We start from the raw sequence: 18,278 nt of genomic DNA, 5'->3' as shown, positions 1-18,278 counted from the left end.
GGACGCACAGTAGCTTTTCTGTGCGGCACGCGAGCCTTTCGGGGTCCAGGATAGCTTGTAACGAGGAAAAACAACCAGGGGGACTCTTTGACAGGTGGTATAGACAAATACGATTATGAATGCGCACGTAGAGCAAGGATATAAGAGTATGAATGGATATACTGACCCTACAGGCAGAATGCTAATGGATATGTGTGAAAGGCATGATTTATTCATTTGCAATAGCACCGAGCAATGCGAAGGGCAGATAACATGGGAGGTAGGAAGGTGGCAGTCGACGATGGATTACTCTATAATGTCACATAGGATGTAAGATTGGCTAAGGCTGATGAACATATATGGATATGGGTCCAGAAGCTTAGGTAGGGATCACAAATGTATCAAGCTGAGTTTTGGAAGACAAATGAAACTGAAAAGATAGCATTACGAGCAACCACTCGGTAATATTTATTCAGAAAGCCAAATAGAAATAGTAGCTAAAGAGATTGGAAAAATGGTCACCGAGGATACTGAAACAGAGAGGACCTACACAAATCTAACTCGATTTTTTGAGTTATAGCTTGCTAAGGTACGAGTCAAATCAAACAGGAAAAGCAGGCACAAACCCAAAAGCTGGTGGGATGATGAAGCTAAAAGAGCCACAGAAAGACGTCAGGAAACCTCCAGAGAACACAGGTATGCTAAACAGAGGGGTGAACCGGAAGATGAAGTCAAAAGAAAATGGAATAACTTTTTGAGCTGCAGAAGGGAAGCGTCCCATATGATCAGTGGCAAGATTAGAAGAAAGGGGGCCCAATGGACGGCGGAAGTAAACAAACAGGATAGAAAGGCAGCTGCAAATATTTGGAACCATCTCAATTGTGTGAGTAATAAGACAAGCATGAAACAAAGGTTTATAACTGCAGTTCAAGGGGTCAAACTAGAAGGGTATGAGGCAATGGAATATATAAAAACAATGATGAGAGAAAAATTTAAACACCAAGAAAGATGGATATATACGTGGGATTTTGAAAAGTTTAAACACCAAGAAAAATATATATATACGCGGGGTTTAACGTCCCAACCACCATATGATTATGAGAGATGCCGTAGTGAAAGGCTCCGGAAATTTCGATCACCTGGGGTTCTTTAACGTGCCCCCAAATCTGAGCACATGGGCCTAAAACGTTTCCACCTCCATCGGAAATGCAGGCGCCGCAGCCAGAATTCGATCCCGCAACCTGCGGGTCAGCAGCCGAGTACCTAGCCACTAGACCACCGCGGCGGGGCTAAACACCAAGAAAAGGCTGCATGTACCGTACAGACGATGATGCTCAATTATCTCAGTGGCTCGACTGGGAGCGCGAAAGTGGGAAAGGGCAGACAAAATGCTTCCTAATAGCACATCAACAGGCGCCAATGGCATCCCAATCATGCTAACAGAGAAACTAGGGCCAAACTCTAAGCAAACTATACGAGAGGCAGCGAGCAAAGCAATAATGGATGGTGAAGCTCCAAACGGGTGGAAACTAAGCACGATGAGCATGATCTATAAGAGAAAGGGGGACAAAGCCGATTTAAACAACTACCGTCCTATAACAGTGACATCAATAGTTCACCGACTGCTGACGCAGATAGTAAAGGAAAGACTACAGACATGGGTGGAGAAGGAGGGGGTGCTGGGAGAACTACAAAATGGGTTTCGTAAACGAAGAATGTTGGAGGACAATCTGTTTTCATTGATGCACTGTATTGAAATAGTAGAAAAAGAACACAGGCCCATGTGGCTGGAATTTCTAGAAATGAAGGGAGCTAATTGTAGTGTGATTCAAGAAGACTTGTGTAGAATACTGGACAGATTAGATGTGGAATTTATTATGGGCAGAAACAGCGCACAAACTCACGGGACGAAGAGAAGAGACACAAACAAGCGTTGACTCTCAACTGAAGATGTACAGGTTCTATTCTCAGCAAAAACCAAACTAGGAAAATTGTGCCCTATATATGGTGAACAAAAAGCACGATAAAAGGAGCTCTAGCTAATATAAATGCGGTGTTAAACACAGAGACGCCTCACTACTCTGTACACTAGGGGTGGTGTACAAAATTCTCTTAACATGCGGAAGGGTTTATATTAGGCAAACAGGGCGTTGTCTCTACGTACGATTAAAAGAACACTCCGGAACCTTCAAGACCAGCACGTACGCAAATTTACCTTCGCACTGCCACAAGTGTGGATGCAGGCCCTCGTTCAGTGAAACGACAGTGCTCTTCAAACATAGCGATCAGATCACACGAGAACTAGTGGAAGCATTCTTCATCAAAAAAGAAGGGGAGTCCTGTGTCAGCCAGACATCAACATCTTTACATGAAAAAGAAGAAATCTTAATCCGTAGCATGTTTGTTTGAATGGAATATGCCGCGCCTGCGCAGTTACCCGTAGCACAAAACATTGTTAATGACGTCGACACGATCCTTCGCCGGCCCTCTGCGCATGTTCTGTGCGTTTTTATCTTATGTGTTCAGATAACTTGTATGTTTCAATAAATTTTTCAGTTAAAAAGCAGCGCTTGTGTGTGTCTCTTCTTTTCGTCCCGTGAGTTTGTGTGCTGTTTCTGCCCATAATGTATCACCAACTGGCCCAACTTTCAGTCTTGCTAGATGTGGAAGACGGAATAATAATCTTCTAAAGGATATCTATAAAAGTAACAAGGTAGTTATCAAACACGTATCTGCACCTATATAGATACAACGCGGGCTTCAACAAGGATGTCCCTTGTCACCTTTGTTATTTATGCTGTATCTCCTGGGACTAGAAGCCAAAATATAGGGGAGTCGACTCGACTTCAGCCTTACTTTTGCCAAGCAAGGAAAACACATTGAGCAGTCATTACCAGCATTGATGATTGCAGATAATGTAGTATTAACAGCCGACAACAAGGAATACCTGCAGGGATTGATAGACATCTGTGGTAATGACAGAGACGGGTTAAATAAAAAATTCAGCAGAGAAAAGGCACAGGGGTAAGTTGTGGCGCCATGGCGTCTCCATAGAGGCGTTCTGTGGCACTTTAAGAACTAAAAAAATAAAGAAGCAAAAGCATATATGGCGACCGGGGAGTGGCAGCATGAGCAGGTCGTAAGTTTATAGAGGAGGTTGTGGTTTGTGTGTAGGATTTGAATCTGTTTATAGGTACATGAAAAATTTTTCTTGAAATTGCAGACATCGCAATGGCTACATGCTTTAGGACTGCATAATGTACGGGTAGGGTTCCGTGTTTTCAGTTTTATCTGAAAAAATCCGATAAACATTCGCTGGTAAAACTTTTGTCAATTCGGAGTTATTCGATAAACAGCAGTTTTAGGGGTGATATGGTCTGCTTTCGTTCTTTATCTAAAGGGCAAATTCAAAATTCTCATTTGTACACCATCTGGTTTGACAAATTTAAAGTTCACCGCACGTCCACAGCATCTCGGAGACCGCACCCATTGCGCATTTCATAACGGCATTGTCGTCCACTAAACGAGAGGTGTCATGAATGTAGGCACTCAGAAGCGTGCGAAGGCGTCTTGATATACCGTCCTATGGCGACGCTAAGGTGCGCCAGGCGACAGCGGTGCCAACTAGGACGCTTCTCTAAGTATATATGATAAGAAAAACAAGAAAAAGGGCCGCCCGTTACTATCTATCGTTTAGATGTCACCTCAACAGGTCGGCACAAGGGCAGAGGTTGCGGGAATAAAAGGGATAGGCAAGGTAAAAGCAAAAGAAGAGGTGAAAAAAAATCGCATTCGATCCTACTCACACAGCGCTCACCCGAACCACCGCGAGAACGCTCAGACGACTGGAAAATCCACCGAGAATGCCGGGGAATTATATTCGCCAAAGAAGAGGATGAGCCAATGAGGTGCATAAAAGGATAGGAGTGCACAAAACACTAGCCTGGGCACAAAACATTCCATGCTTGGGCACGACCCCAAGCATAGAAAAAAAAGTTCAGTTCAAATAAAATTAAAAAGAAGTTCAGTTCAACTTGCTGGTGAGAGTCCTGATGAACTTGGCTTTAATGTGGTAATCCTGTCGTCTTAATTCTCAGACCATGACCTCATGTGCAGCGAGAGCCACGGCACGCAAACCACGCACCGGAGAATCCGCCGGCAGGAACACAATCACTGCTCTGATTGCTACCACAAGTACGTTAACCACCGCGTCCTTCGGGTTGACCTCGGGGGCCGCGATATCCAGAGGAGGGGATGATGCGGTCTTGGTTCTCGTAGAGGCAGGAGGCGCACTGTTAGCAGGGAAAGGGGCGGATGCCAACGCCGATTGGCCACCACCGGCGACAGTGTCTCGAAAGGAGCGGCCCTTCACGACAGCCACGCTTCCACGCTTGTTGATCTTGTTTACGGTGGTCCTGGCCTCCTCCAGCGCTTGGAAACGCATAATGGGGCCATCCGAAGAGGCGATGATGACGGCGACTTTGCGCTGAATCTTCTACAAAGGGAAGCACGGCTCGTTAGCCGGATGGGGGCCGCTGCAGTTCATGCAGCGAGGGCGCTCCACAGGGCACGGTGCTAACTGGCTGCCACCGCAGCGGAGACAGCGTTAGTAACGCGAGTAGGTCGCCGTGGCGTGGCCGAAGTGGCCTCAACAGACGCACTGTAGGGGCCGCGGCAGGCGCGGACGGACCGGCCTTTGCAGCTTGGAAAGAAAACCTCTGGTGGTACCAACGTTTCTAGAACTAGGTTTCTAGAACAACGTTGGTGGTACCAACGTTTCTAAAACAACGTTAACGTTTCTAGTTCTAGAAACATTGGATGGTACGGTAGTCCCATCAAAAGTGATGGTGGCGCACCTGCCACAGCGTGAACACGAGACAACCGGAACGGCCGAGTTGATGTTGGCCGTGATGTCAGCGGCGTCCAAGTCCTTGTCGAACCAGAAGACGATGCCCACACAGGTGGCGTCCTTGGGGAGCTTGCACTTGACGTTGATGAAGTAAACCCTCTGTACTCGGACGATTTGTGACGGGTAAGCATCAGGGTTGACATCCACGGCAACAAGGTCGGGTGTCTAGTTCACGTGGACATGCTGGGTGTCGGCGAATCCAGACAGAAACGCCACGATGGCATTCCGAGACGCGCCAAGGAAGTTTGCCTTCTCCCCCACCAGTTTGTAGTGCCGCCACGTTTCCTCACGATTGTGGGGGAGGCAGGGGCATGAAGGTCATGTCGACTTTGGTGGCCAGCAGGGGAGAGGGGGCAGAGAGGGACAGAGCATCTTCTCCTTTCGGGTCGCTCGTTTTCGTTGCTGCAGGAGAGCGGTGTGTAGTGCTCCCAGGAGGAGCTTGGAAATTGACGAAGTATCCGTGTATATTTCAGTTGCGTCAGCTCGGGGGTTGACTTCTGTGAGCTTCGAGGGGTCTCTTGTGTACCATCTTGCGCTTCGTCTTTTTCTTCTTTTTCAGCTTGGAAGACGCTGGCGCGGTCGTCAGCTTCTGCTGTTCGACATGAGCGGCTGATGCAGATACATGTTCTGTTGGGCTTTTAGTGCCGCCTTTTGGTGTTGCGCACGAGTGCGCAGTGAAGTTGCAGTGGCTGCATTTTTGTGCTGTTCTTGAGGGAGCGCCTCGGCTAGCTGCTTCCGACGTTCAGCGAGCAGGATTGTAAAGATTCGCCTACAAGTGCGGTGGGCGTCCTCGGAATCATATTTTACAGTATTTAGCTCTGCGTCGAGCTTCTCCAAAGCCTCGGAGGCCTCCATAATTAGCTCTTAAAAGGGCTGAACGCACGGACGCGCAAAGTAGGGGCGAAAAAAGTCTAACGAGAGCACAGAAAAAACGGCCTCTCGCTTTGAAAACCGATGAGTCTTACCAACTAGCACGCTTTGACAACACCGAATATAAGGGCCCTGGGCATCGCCACCCACTGCTGGCACTGCCCCCCTGAAGAAATTTCATTGGAGCAGGTTGCAGTCACGTGGAGTATCGAGTGTGTATGGTTGGTCTGCTACCTCTCGCACCAGCCCACGAGACAGAACCATTTCAGACAGCCACGACAGTCAGTGTCAAGCGTGGAAAGACTGTTCAGCGAAACCCTTACATGCTCACATGACGTACTGTTCCAGTGGCACGCCAGAGAAATTTCAAATGAGCGAAATGGGAAGAAGACGACAGATTTGCGGTACCATACGCAAAAGAGTACAGCGATTTCAAAGAGTCCACGTCCTCTGAAGGAGTCATTGTTTGCAAGTTTTGTCATGTGAGTTTTAGCTTAGACGTCACGCTTTGCCGAGGCAGCGCTGCAAGAAACACCGCCACCAGTGCCCTCATTGCTGCGCTGGTCATAACTAGGAAGTGCAGATAGCCGTCTGCAAGAGAACGCGCACAAGCCGTTCTCTATTGTTGTTATTGAGGCGTGGTTTACTGAAAATCAGGGACCTGGCAAGCTGCTTCCGTCAATCAAACCTCACTTTATAAAATTAGGAAACACATTAAAGTGAACTGCGGGGACAATGCAAAAGATGTTTCACATACTTCGGCAAGCTGCAACTCGCAAGTGAAGTGCAAGCGAGTGTCGCATGACACCGAGTTAGAGGCGAGCACATCGACGAGCGTTCTGCAACGCCTCGATGCGCAAATTTAGGCATACAATTACTTGTTGCCAAAGCGATGAAGTAAAAGTACATGCGCGAGCTACGTTTCTGATAATTTATTTATTTATTCATCACAGTATCCTCAGAGCAATAAGGCATTACAGAGGAGGGGTTACACAATCGGAATGGGAAACAACATCAAGAGCTTTTTTTTACTGTATGAAAACCACGTCTACAACTAATTCGTTATCTAAGGCACCCAAGCTCTGTTAATTTTGTGACATAAAAGTGACCACTGCGAAAACCATGCTGTTGGGGGATCAGTTGTGAGTGTGTATTTAGGTGTGTCCTCATTCTATAGTATAGTGAACAGAACATGTTGAAATAATTTACAAACTATGCGCTTGTAAGTGAAATTGGTCTTAATTCTGAACGCTGTTACAAGGACCAGAATTGTGCATTGGAACCTCGTTTGCCATTTACCAATCGGTGGGCACAACTGCTTTATCGAGTGATTTTTCGAAATATGATGCACAAATACCTAAAAAGTGCCCGATTAAGCTGGCTTATTCCGGCATGAATGGCCCCGCCAATTTTCACCTTTGCAGTTGCATTCTACATCCATCTCTCACTTCCTTTGGGTTGAGCTGTTTTATTATGCATCCTAGAATGCTCTGTTGATGGCCTTCTTTCGTTTGTATATACTGCAAAAGAAAATACATGCGTGCCAACTTTCACGGTGTGCAACGAAAGACAAAACCGAGTCCTCCGAGATAGCTCCGGTAATAGCGGAGGCTTACAGAAGAAAAACCTAAATTTGGTAACGACCAACATTTGCCTGTATAACGTACGTGTTCGCCTTTGCTAATCAAAGCCAACTCTTGGAACTTTCAAAACCTAGGTGTGCGATGCAGTCTGGTGGCAACGGCCTCCGATTATTGGTGTTCGCAGCGTGTGCGATGTTATCGCGCGCGTCACCAGTCCACTGTGGCACAGCGCACACCGCGGTCAAAGGCTCTGCTCAGCTTCATAATCAAGGTCACCATGGTTCTTCATAAAGGCTACTCAAAAAAATAACAGGAGACCTACATTGTCACACTTTCTCGTGCGATTGCCTGTGCTTACCCAAGAATTTCGCAATGGCCCGTATCCAGTGCTCTCGCCGTTGATTGATTGATATGTGGGGTTCAACGTCCCAAAACCACCATATGAATATGAAATATGCTGTAGTGGAGGGCTCCGATAATATTGACCACCAGGGGATTTTTGTTAACGTGCACCCAAATCTGAGCACACGGGCCTACAGCCTTTCCGAATTCATTGAAATTTCAGCCACCGCATGCAGCCGCGATTCAATCCCGCGACCTGCCAGTCAGCAGCCGAGTACCTTAGCCACGGCGGGGCAGCGGTCTTGCCGTTCTGCATCACCACAGCTACGGAAATTGGTAAAGCTGAAGTCATTTACGCCTGTGGCATTACTCAACGCAACAGTAGCCTCGACTGAGGTCTTTCTTCGTTGGGCGCGAAGCTGTTGCGTATGCTCTTGTTTTCGTCGTCATGCTGGCGAGTGAACCAGCAGGCACTCCACGGTGGTTCAGTGGCGCGTCTGACAAGTGCAAAGGACTTCGTAGCGCTTTTTTTAGTGTTTAGTGCGCACACACATCTAATACTTAGCTCACTCGTTGTTTCGCCCGCACTAGTTGCACCTGCTTGCGCAGCAAATTGTGCTAGGCGTTGTATCCAAAACTGTGTCGACAGGTGGCGCTTTATGTTTGCAAACCTCTCTTTCGTCAAACAAGGAAAACTCATTGAACAGGCACTACCAGCACTGATGTACGCAGATGATATAGTGATAATGGCCGAACAAAAAGAAGATTTGCAGAGATTGGTGGACATCTACGGTAATGAGGGAGATAGGTTAGATTTCAGATTCAGTAAGGAAAAATCAGCAGTCATGATTTTTAATGACAATAAAGGTAGTGAGCTTGGAATACGGGAGGTAACGCTAGAAATAACAGATAAATACAAATATCTGGGCGTTTGGATAAGCAATGGGGCCGAGTACCTAAGGGAACACGAAATATACGTGTCGATTAAAGGTAACAGGATTGCAGCGGTGATGAAAAACAGGGCACTGTGGAATTACAATAGGTATGATGTTGTGAAAGGATTATGGAAAGGGGTCATAGTTCCTGGTCTGACGTTCGGAAATGCGGTCTTTTTCATGAGATCAGAAGTTCAAGCAAGATTAGAAATTAAGGAACGTGGAATAGGGAGGCTTGCTTTAGAAGCTCACGGGAATACGCCAAATCAGAGAGTACAAGTTGACATGGGATGGACATCATTTGAGGGCAGGGAAGCTAGCAGCAAGATACAATTTGATAAGCGATTGAGAGAAATGGGAGAAGAGCGTTGGGCTAGGAAGGTTTTCAGCTACTTGTAAATGAAGAATGTCGATACAAAATGGAGGAAGTGAACCAGGAAATTGACTGGTAAATACTTATAAAACAGCAGGTGGCCAAACCAAAAAGAACTATCGGTTAAGAAGAAATTGTAGGAAACGGAGACTGACATGTGGAGAATTGGCATGATTAAGAAGTTCGCACTAGATATCCATAGAACTTTTAAGCAGGAAATTGCCAAGGAAAGGATCTATGACAATAATCGGGGCAGTTCTCTACTGTTTGAGGCCAGTACGGGAGTATTGCGAACCAAGACATATCGGGCCAAATACGAAGGGGTAGACACGGTATGCAGTGCGTGTGGAGAGGAAGAAGAAACTGCCGAACACTTGATAGTGTTCTGTAAAGGACTTCACCCTATAGTTCAGGATGATGGCGTAGTTTTTCAAAGCTCTGGGGTTTAGGGAAAGGGAGGGCAAAGTAAACTTTTGGTGGGTAGAATTAACTAGAAGGAGGTTATCTGTCATTTTCACTGGTATAGTGAAAACTATACCAAAAAAACTTTGCTAAGGCACGTTGCCGGGCTAGTTGGTAATCTCAACCAACTAGCCCGGCAACGTGCCTTAGCAAAGTTCATTTCTTGTGCCTTAGCGAGGTTATCTGATTGGTGGCTAAAGTCAAGGCACAGGTGAAAATTAAACCCTTCACTGCAAAGTACGAATCCTCAACCTCACTATTTAAGGGGAAAAAATAAATCTAGTTTTTGGTTCATTAAGTATTACGGCTTGATGGTGCTAGCCACCGCCCGATCTAAAGGGTACAGCCATATTTATTTATTTATTTATTTATTTATTTATTTATTTATTTATTCACAATACTGCCAGTCTCCAAAGAGACCACGCAAGGTGGGCACTACAGTATAGAGTTACAAAGAGCACTTAACACTTTCAGGATCGTAAATTGGTAAATAATGTGTGAAAATACAAATCAGCAACCTTGAAGCATACAATCAGCACTTATGCACACCATACACATCAAATACAAGTGAATGCTGGTGTGCATGTCATAGAAAAGCAGACATATCAAGGACGCTAAAAGACGTTCTTTTCAATTCTTGATAAGAAATCGCGCAATGACTGGGCATTAGTGGTGAAAGGGGTTAACAATTTCCATTCGTGGATGGCAACTGGAAAAAAAGAGTTTAAACGCATCATTGTTACATTTATATTCTAATAGAGTATTTGTATGTTGGTGCCGGGTAGCTCATGTTTGCGAATATTCAACGTAGTTTGAGACATCTATTTTAAAATAATTATGTAGGAGTTGATAAAGAAATTTCAAACGTGCCTGCTTCGCCCGTGTTTCGAGCGTGGGAAGCCCAGAAACAGCTAGAAGGGTAGTGGGTGAATCAGCCAGTTTAAATTTGTTATGTATGAATCTTATGGCCTTCCTTTGTACGTTTTCTATTTTTTTATATGTTAGTCACAGTATGAGGAAACCATACAGTATTTCCATATTCAAGGATTGGCCTAATGAATGTTTTGTAGGCTAGTAGTTTCGTCGAGGTGGGTCCCAGATGGAGTGATCTGCGAATAAAAAATAGTTTTTGCATAGCAGAAGAAGTAACATTATCAATGTGAGCGTCCCACCTTATATCTGATGTTATTGTTAAGCCTAGATATTTATGTCTCTGTACATTCGTGAGAGCAGCACCATTTATGTTATAGCGAAAGTTAGAGGGTTCTTTTTTTCGTGTCATCATCATGTATGCAGATTTTTTTACGTTGATTGTCATCTGCCAATGAGAGCACCATTCTGCAACGGTATCAAGAGACTTGTTGCGAGAGAGGTGATCTTGTTGATTGTTAATTTCTCGATAAATGATACAGTCGTCTGCGAACAACTTTATTTTACTATCTATATATTAGTAGTTATATATATATATATATATATATATATATATATATATATATATTGTCACGGGGTCGTGACGTGGCCGAAGACAGGAGACTTCGTGTTGGGATTTAACTGTTTATTATTTAGGCGAACCTGTGCCCGGTAAACGGAAAGTCCAATTACAGCAGCAGTCTCGCACAGATAGCAGTCTCGGACTGATAGCGGCGAACGGAGCGTCGGCCTTCGATCAACAACTGACAAGCGGCGAAGCGCGTCGGCATTTATACCCTTGCCGTCGAATGTTCTAGCGTTATCGCTGACGGTGGCGTAGTTTCCAGAACAATCTGTACTGTTCGCACAGTGGGCGTGATCTTATCGAAATGATCTACTACAGTGCGGAACCTTCTAGAAACCTGCAGGCGCGGTTTGCGCCGAGAATCGTTTGGTGTTTCGGAACGATAACAAAAACTTGTGAAATGAAACGTGGCATTGCCCCCCTCTGAAAAAAGGCATCGTCCCGATGCTTTAACTAAAGATGAAGGTACAATAATAATGCAAGAAGGTACAATGAATAAATTACAATACAACAATAATACAAAAAAACACTGATTCAGTTTGTTAACGTGCATAAAACGGCTTGAGGCGCGCGACATGGACGACTTCAGGCCGCGATCGGCGTCGTTGAGAGTTCGTGATGCCGTCGGGGACAACCTCGTAATCAAGTGGGCCGAGACGTCGAACCACCCTGTACGGTCCGAAGTACCGTCGCAGAAGCTTTTCACTTAGTCCACGTCGGCGTATCGGCGTCCACACCCAAACACGTTCACCGGGCTGGTATTCCACGAAGCGTCGTCGAAGGTTGTAACCGTGGCTGTCGGTCGTCTGTTGATTCTTGATACGGAGACGCGCGAGCTGTCGGGCTTCTTCGGCGCGTTGAAGGTACTCGCTCACATCGAGGTTTTCTTCGTCGGTGACGTTCGGTAACATAGCATCGAGCGTCGTTGCCGGGCTCCTTCCGTAGACCAATTTGTATGGAGATATCTGCGTCGTCTCCTGCACCGCCGTGTTGTATGCGAAGGTCACATACGGAAGAATGGCATCCCACGTCTTGTGTTCGACATCGACGTACATTGACAGCATGTCGGCGATCGTCTTGTTAAGCCGCTCGGTGAGGCCGTTGGTCTGTGGGTGGTACGCTGTCGTCCGGCGGTGGTTTGTTTGGCTGTATGCCAAGATCGCTTGAGTTAAGTCGGCAGTGAATGCCGTTCCTCTGTCGGTGATAAGGACCTCCGGGGCGCCGTGACGTAGGACGATATTTTCGACGAAAAACTTAGCTACCTCGGATGCACTGCCTTTTGGCAGGGCTTTTGTCTCGGCGTAGCGGGTGAGGTAGTCGGTAGCTACCACGATCCACTTGTTTCCGAAAGCCGACGTCGGGAACGGCCCCAGTAGGTCCATACCAATCTGCTGGAAAGGTCGGCAAGGTGGATCAATTGGCTGCAAAAGTCCCGCTGGCCTTGTCGGCGGTGTCTTGCGTCGCTGACAGTCCCGGCATGTCCTCACATAACGAGTGACGTCGGTGGTAAGACGCGGCCAGTAGTACCTTTCTTGTATCCTCGCGAGCGTGCGAGAAACACCGAGGTGCCCTGCCGTCGGATCGTCGTGCAGGGCCTGCAGGAGTTCTGGTCGCAGAGCTGAAGGCACCACAAGGAGGTACTTAGCCCGAAGCGGTGAAAAGTTTTTCTTTTGTAGAAGACCGTTTCGTAGAAAAAACGACGCAAGTGCGCGCTTGAATACCTTCGGGACTTCGGCGGTCCTGCCATCGAGGTATTCTATTAGGGCCTTAAGTTCCGGGTCGGCCCGCTGTCGTTCAGCGAAGTCGTCGGTAGTGATCGTTCCCAAGAAGTAGTCGTCATCCGGGTCGTCGGGTAGCGGTTGGTCGACAGGCGCACGAGAGAGACAGTCGGCGTCGGAGTGTTTTTTGCCGGACTTGTAAATGACAGTAATGTCATATTCTTGAAGTCTCAGGCTCCATCGTGCGAGGCGACCTGAAGGGTCCTTCAAAGTGGCTAGCCAACACAAAGCGTGGTGGTCGCTCACAACTTTGAAGGGCCTGCCGTAGAGGTATGGGCGAAATTTCGACGTAGCCCAGATGATCGCGAGGCACTCCTTTTCTGTTGTGGAATAATTTGCTTCTGCTTTGGATAGCGATCGGCTGGCGTAACTAATAACCCTTTCAAGTCCGTCAGCCCTCTGCACAAGAACGGCGCCAAGACCTACGTTGCTTGCGTCAGTATGTATTTCTGTCTCGGCGAATTCGTCGAAATGGGCAAGTAACGGAGGCGTCTGGAGGCGATGTTTAAGCTCCTGGAAAGCGTGTTCCTGTGGCGTTTCCCACTTGAACTCCACGTCGGCCTTGGTAAGGTTAGTGAGAGGATCGGCGATGCGGGCGAAGTTTTTCACGAACCGCCTATAATAGGCGCACAGGCCCAGAAATCGGCGCACGGCTTTCTTGTCAGTGGGCGGCGGGAATTCGGCGATAGCGGCTGTTTTCCGTGGATCAGGATGAACTCCAGACTTGCTGATAACGTGCCCCAGAAACAAGAGCTCTTCATACGCAAATCTGCACTTTTCTGGCTTCAGTGTGAGTCCGGAAGTCTTGATGGCTTGAAGTACAGCTTCAAGGCGCCGAAGATGCTCGTCGAAACTCGAGGAAAACACGACGACGTCGTCCAAGTACACAAGGCAAGTCTGCCACTTCAATCCTGCCAGTACTGTATCCATAACGCGTTGAAAAGTTGCAGGCGCTGAGCAAAGGCCGAAGGGCATCACCTTAAACTCGAAGAGGCCATCCGGTGTTATAAACGCCGTCTTCTCTCGGTCTCTTTCGTCGACTTCGATTTGCCAATAGCCAGTCTTGAGGGCCATTGACGAAAAGTACTTGGCGTTATGGAGCCGATCAAGTGCGTCGTCCATTCGTGGGAGAGGATACACGTCCTTTCTTGTGATTTTGTTCAGGCGGCGATAATCGACGCAGAAACGTAGGGTTCCATCCTTTTTCTTCACTAACACCACGGGGGATGCCCATGGGCTGTTGGACGGCTGGATAATATCATCCCGCAGCATTTCATCAACTTGTCTCTTGATGGCCTCACGTTCTCGCGTCGAAACCCTGTACGGACTCTGACGGAGTGGTCTGGCATTTTCTTCGGTTATGATGCGATGTTTCGTGATTGGGGTCTGCCGAATTTTTGATGACGACGAAAAGCAATCTTCGTATTGCAGGAGCAGGGCCTTGAGCTGTTCTTGCTTATCGTTCGGAAGTCTGGGATTGACGTCGAAAGCAATGGGAGGGGCTTGGTTCCTCTGAGCAGGTTCCGCAGAATCGGCGAGGGCGAAAGCACTGGTGGCTTCGACAATTTCTTCGATGTATGCGACCGTTAATCCTTTGTTCACATGTTTGTACTCATTGCTGAAATTTGTGAGCATAACCGTTGCTTTGCCTCCCCGCAACTCTGCAATTCCTCTTGCGACGCAAATATTTCGGGTGACCAACAGATGCTGACTGCCTTCAATGACGCCTTCGAAGTCAGGTGATTCAGGAGCGCCGACTGAAATAATGACGCTTGAGCGAGGCGGAATGGTGACTTGTTCTTCCAGCACATTCAAGGCATGGTGTCTAGACGGCGTGCGCGGCGGTAGTGCTTCTTCTGTGGATAACGTTATCGACTTTGTTTTTAGGTTGATGACAGCACCATGGAGGCATAAGAAGTCCATGCCAAGGATGACATCTCTCGAGCAACGCTGTAGGACTACGAAGTCTGTAGGATAAATACGGCCGTTAATGGTGACTCTCGCTGTGCAGATTCCTGCAGGCGTTACGAGATGACCTCCGGCTGTGCGGATTTCAGGGCCTTTCCAAGCTGTCCTAACTTTCTTTAACTTTGCGGCGAACGACCCACTGATGACAGAATAGTCGGCTCCAGTATCGACGAGAGCGGTCACACTGTGGCCGTCGATAAGAACGTCGAGGTCGCTAGTTCGCCGTCTCGCATTACAGTTAGGGCGTGGCGTCGGGTCACGGCTGCGTCGACTTGTTCCGCTGCTTCCATGTTGCGTCGTCAGGCCACCTTTAGTAAGTGAGCTTTCGCTGTCAGGGCTTTGCCTGGTTGGCGTTGTGTTCGGAAAGCTCCGTCGCGGCGTCGTCGCCGTCGGAGGATCTTCGGTAGTTCGTCGCACAGCAACCGCACCTCCACCGGTTGCTGCCCTTAGTTTCCCGGATACGGGCTAGGAGGCCGGCCCCGCGTTGGGCCAGAGTACTGTCGGTGGTGCGGTGACGTGCGGCGGCTGGGCGACGGCGAACGCGAAGGGCTTCGTGGTTTCCACCGAGTTTCTGTCAGGTAGTCGGCGATGTCACGTGGTCGTTCTCCTGGCTGCGGACGCGGTGCATCGACGGCGAAGCCACGCAGTCCCATCTGTCGGTACTGGCAACGGCGGTAAGTGTGCCCGGCTTCGCCGCAGTGGTAGCACAGTGGGCGGTGGTCAGGGGTGCGCCAAACGTCGGTTTTTTTTTTATTTGAATATACTGCAGGCCCTTCACGGCCCAAGCAGGAGTGGGTACACAGATACATCGAAATACATACATTGCCAGAGAAAAAAAGAAAAAAAAATGAACAAACAAAAAAAAATTAAAGTGAAGTCTTATGAATACTGTTTGTTAAAAAATCATGGTGCAAATTCAATACACTGTATGCGGTTGATGAAAGAGTCAATCGTACTACAACAAACAATGTCGTTGGGTAGGCTGTTCCAGAGGGAGATAGCTGACGGAAAAAGTGAATGTTTGTGAGCGTTTACACGACTTAAAGGTTGGCGTATTGTTTTAGAATGATTTAGTCGGAATGATTGTTTAAGTGGATCTTGCAGATAATGAGAGCGTGATATGTGGAAATGACCATGATATAATTGGTAAAGGAATTTTAATCGTGACATTATTCTGCGTTGAAAGAGTTGTTTTAAGTTTGCCCTTGCGAGTAAAACCCGGGTCTCTAGTTGAGCAGCGGCCCTTTCTTTGCGAGCGACGCTCGCGAACGTTTGCAGGAATGCGCCGCAGAAGACATCCCACGTTCGGAGCGTGGACTCACGATTCTCTAGCCAGGTCCTTGCGGTGTCTTCCAGGTAGAAGTACACACGCCGGAGCTTTTCTTCGTTGTCCCAGTGATTGAGGGCGGCCACACGGTCGTATGTTTCTAACCAGGACTCCGGGTCCTCGAACGATGACCCATGGAAAATTGGTGGTTCCCTGGTTTGATGCATGACCATCGTGGGCAGGGATGCGGCGGTTGTCATTGTCGCTGCAGTCGCGGTCATGGCCTTGGTCTTCCGCGCCTTGTCTTCTAGAATCCCGTACTCCGGTGGTAGCCCTTGCTGTCGGCGGCTTGTTCGCTGCTCCTGGTTGGCGTCGGTGTCTTCTCCGCGACGTGGGCTGGGTTCACGGCTTGACGGGGGCGTGCGGTACATGAACGAAGCAGCACCTCCACCAGATGTCACGGGGTCGTGACGTGGCCGAAGACAGGAGACTTCGTGTTGGGATTTAACTGTTTATTATTTAGGCGAACCTGTGCCCGGTAAACGGAAAGTCCAATTACAGCAGCAGTCTCGCACAGATAGCAGTCTCGGACTGATAGCGGCGAACGGAGCGTCGGCCTTCGATCAACAACTGACAAGCGGCGAAGCGCGTCGGCATTTATACCCTTGCCGTCGAATGTTCTAGCGTTATCGCTGACGGTGGCGTAGGTTCCAGAACAATCTGTACTGTTCGCACAGTGGGCGTGATCTTATCGAAATGATCTACTACAGTGCGGAACCTTCTAGAAACCTGCAGGCGCGGTTTGCGCCGAGAATCGTTTGGTGTTTCGGAACGATAACAAAAACTTGTGAAATGAAACGTGGCAATATATATATATATTAGTAGTTATATCATTTATATAAACGAGAAATAACAAGGGTCCAAGCACGGAGCCCTGGGGCACTCCTGACGTCACTGGTACTGTGTGCGATGCAAAATGTTCAAAAAAAAAACAAACTGGGATCTATTAAACAAGAAATCTTGAACCCAAGCAATAATTTCTCCATCTCCGATAAGGCTTCTTAATTTAGCTATTAGCTTTGTATGACAAACGCAAACAAATGCCTTGGATAGGTCGAGTAGGATTATGTCGGTTTGGCGGTTATTGTTAATGCCTAGCGCGAGGTCGTGTATTACTTCGGTTAACTGTGTTATGGTGGATGAACCTTGGCGAAAACCATGCTGGTTAATTGACAGAATGCCTTCTTGTTCAAGAAAAACGGTTAAATGTTTTAGAATGATATGCTCGAGTAGTTTACATGCCGTGCTGGTTAGCGATATTGGTCTAAAATTTGTTTCAATGGATTTTTCTCCTGATTTGTGTATTGGAATAATTTTTGCTATTTTCCAATCTTCTGGTAGTTTGGATGTTCAGAAAGATTTCCGAAAAATAATCCCCAGGTATCTGCTGCACCACTGTGCATATCGTTTAAGAAATTGATTTGGTATATTGTCCGGACCACAGGCTTTTTTGGTGTCTAGGCCAAGCAGAAGATTAAGAACACCGGCGTCTGTGATAACGAGTGGCTGGATAGTGGGACCAGGCCGCGGATGTAAGTCCGGCATGACACCATTATCTTTAGTGAAGACAGAACGGAAGAATTGGTTGTATCTGTTGGCTTTATCTTTTTTTTTTTTCAATGGACGAAAGCTTAGTTGTGAGTGTGTTTTTTTGGCGGAAGTGGTTCCAAAATCTATGTGGGTTGTTTTTTAGGAAGCTGGGGAGTACAGTGTTGAAATAATGACTTTTCGCTTCTCTGGATTTCTGTTTAAAAGTTTTTACTGCAAGCGCTAGCCTGGAAGCGTTAGATGGGTTGGTGCCTGGTACCTTGTTTGCCTTCCGAATCCTTTTGACTTGGCGTTTTGCATGTATTACTTCACGTGTAATCCATGGGTTATTTTTTAACGGTTTTTTTAACCGCACAGGAATAAAATGTGTTACAGAGTGCGACACTATATCTTTGAAACACAACCAGACATCGTGTACATCAGACAAGGGATCTGAGGCCAATTCCGAAAACACTGGGAATTTATGAGCCAAGTAGGTTTGTATGGAAGCGTCATTTGCTTTGTCAAAAATTATTATGGTTTGCGCAGCCGTTTGCATCGGTATTGAACAATCTCGCGGTAATACACACATCGGTATTCTGTGATCTGATATCCCTTCAATTATTTCAACCTCTGTTCGTTCTAAAAGGAAGTTATTACTCAACAAGATTAAGTCAAGTACACTGCGACACTCGCCTTGTACCCTTGTGGGGCATTCCACAATCTGGCG

Source organism: Rhipicephalus microplus, chromosome 3 (genome assembly GCF_043290135.1).
Source record: "Rhipicephalus microplus isolate Deutch F79 chromosome 3, USDA_Rmic, whole genome shotgun sequence".
In the NCBI taxonomy this organism is placed as follows: domain Eukaryota; kingdom Metazoa; phylum Arthropoda; class Arachnida; order Ixodida; family Ixodidae; genus Rhipicephalus; species Rhipicephalus microplus.
This window is presented reverse-complemented; position numbering follows the sequence as displayed.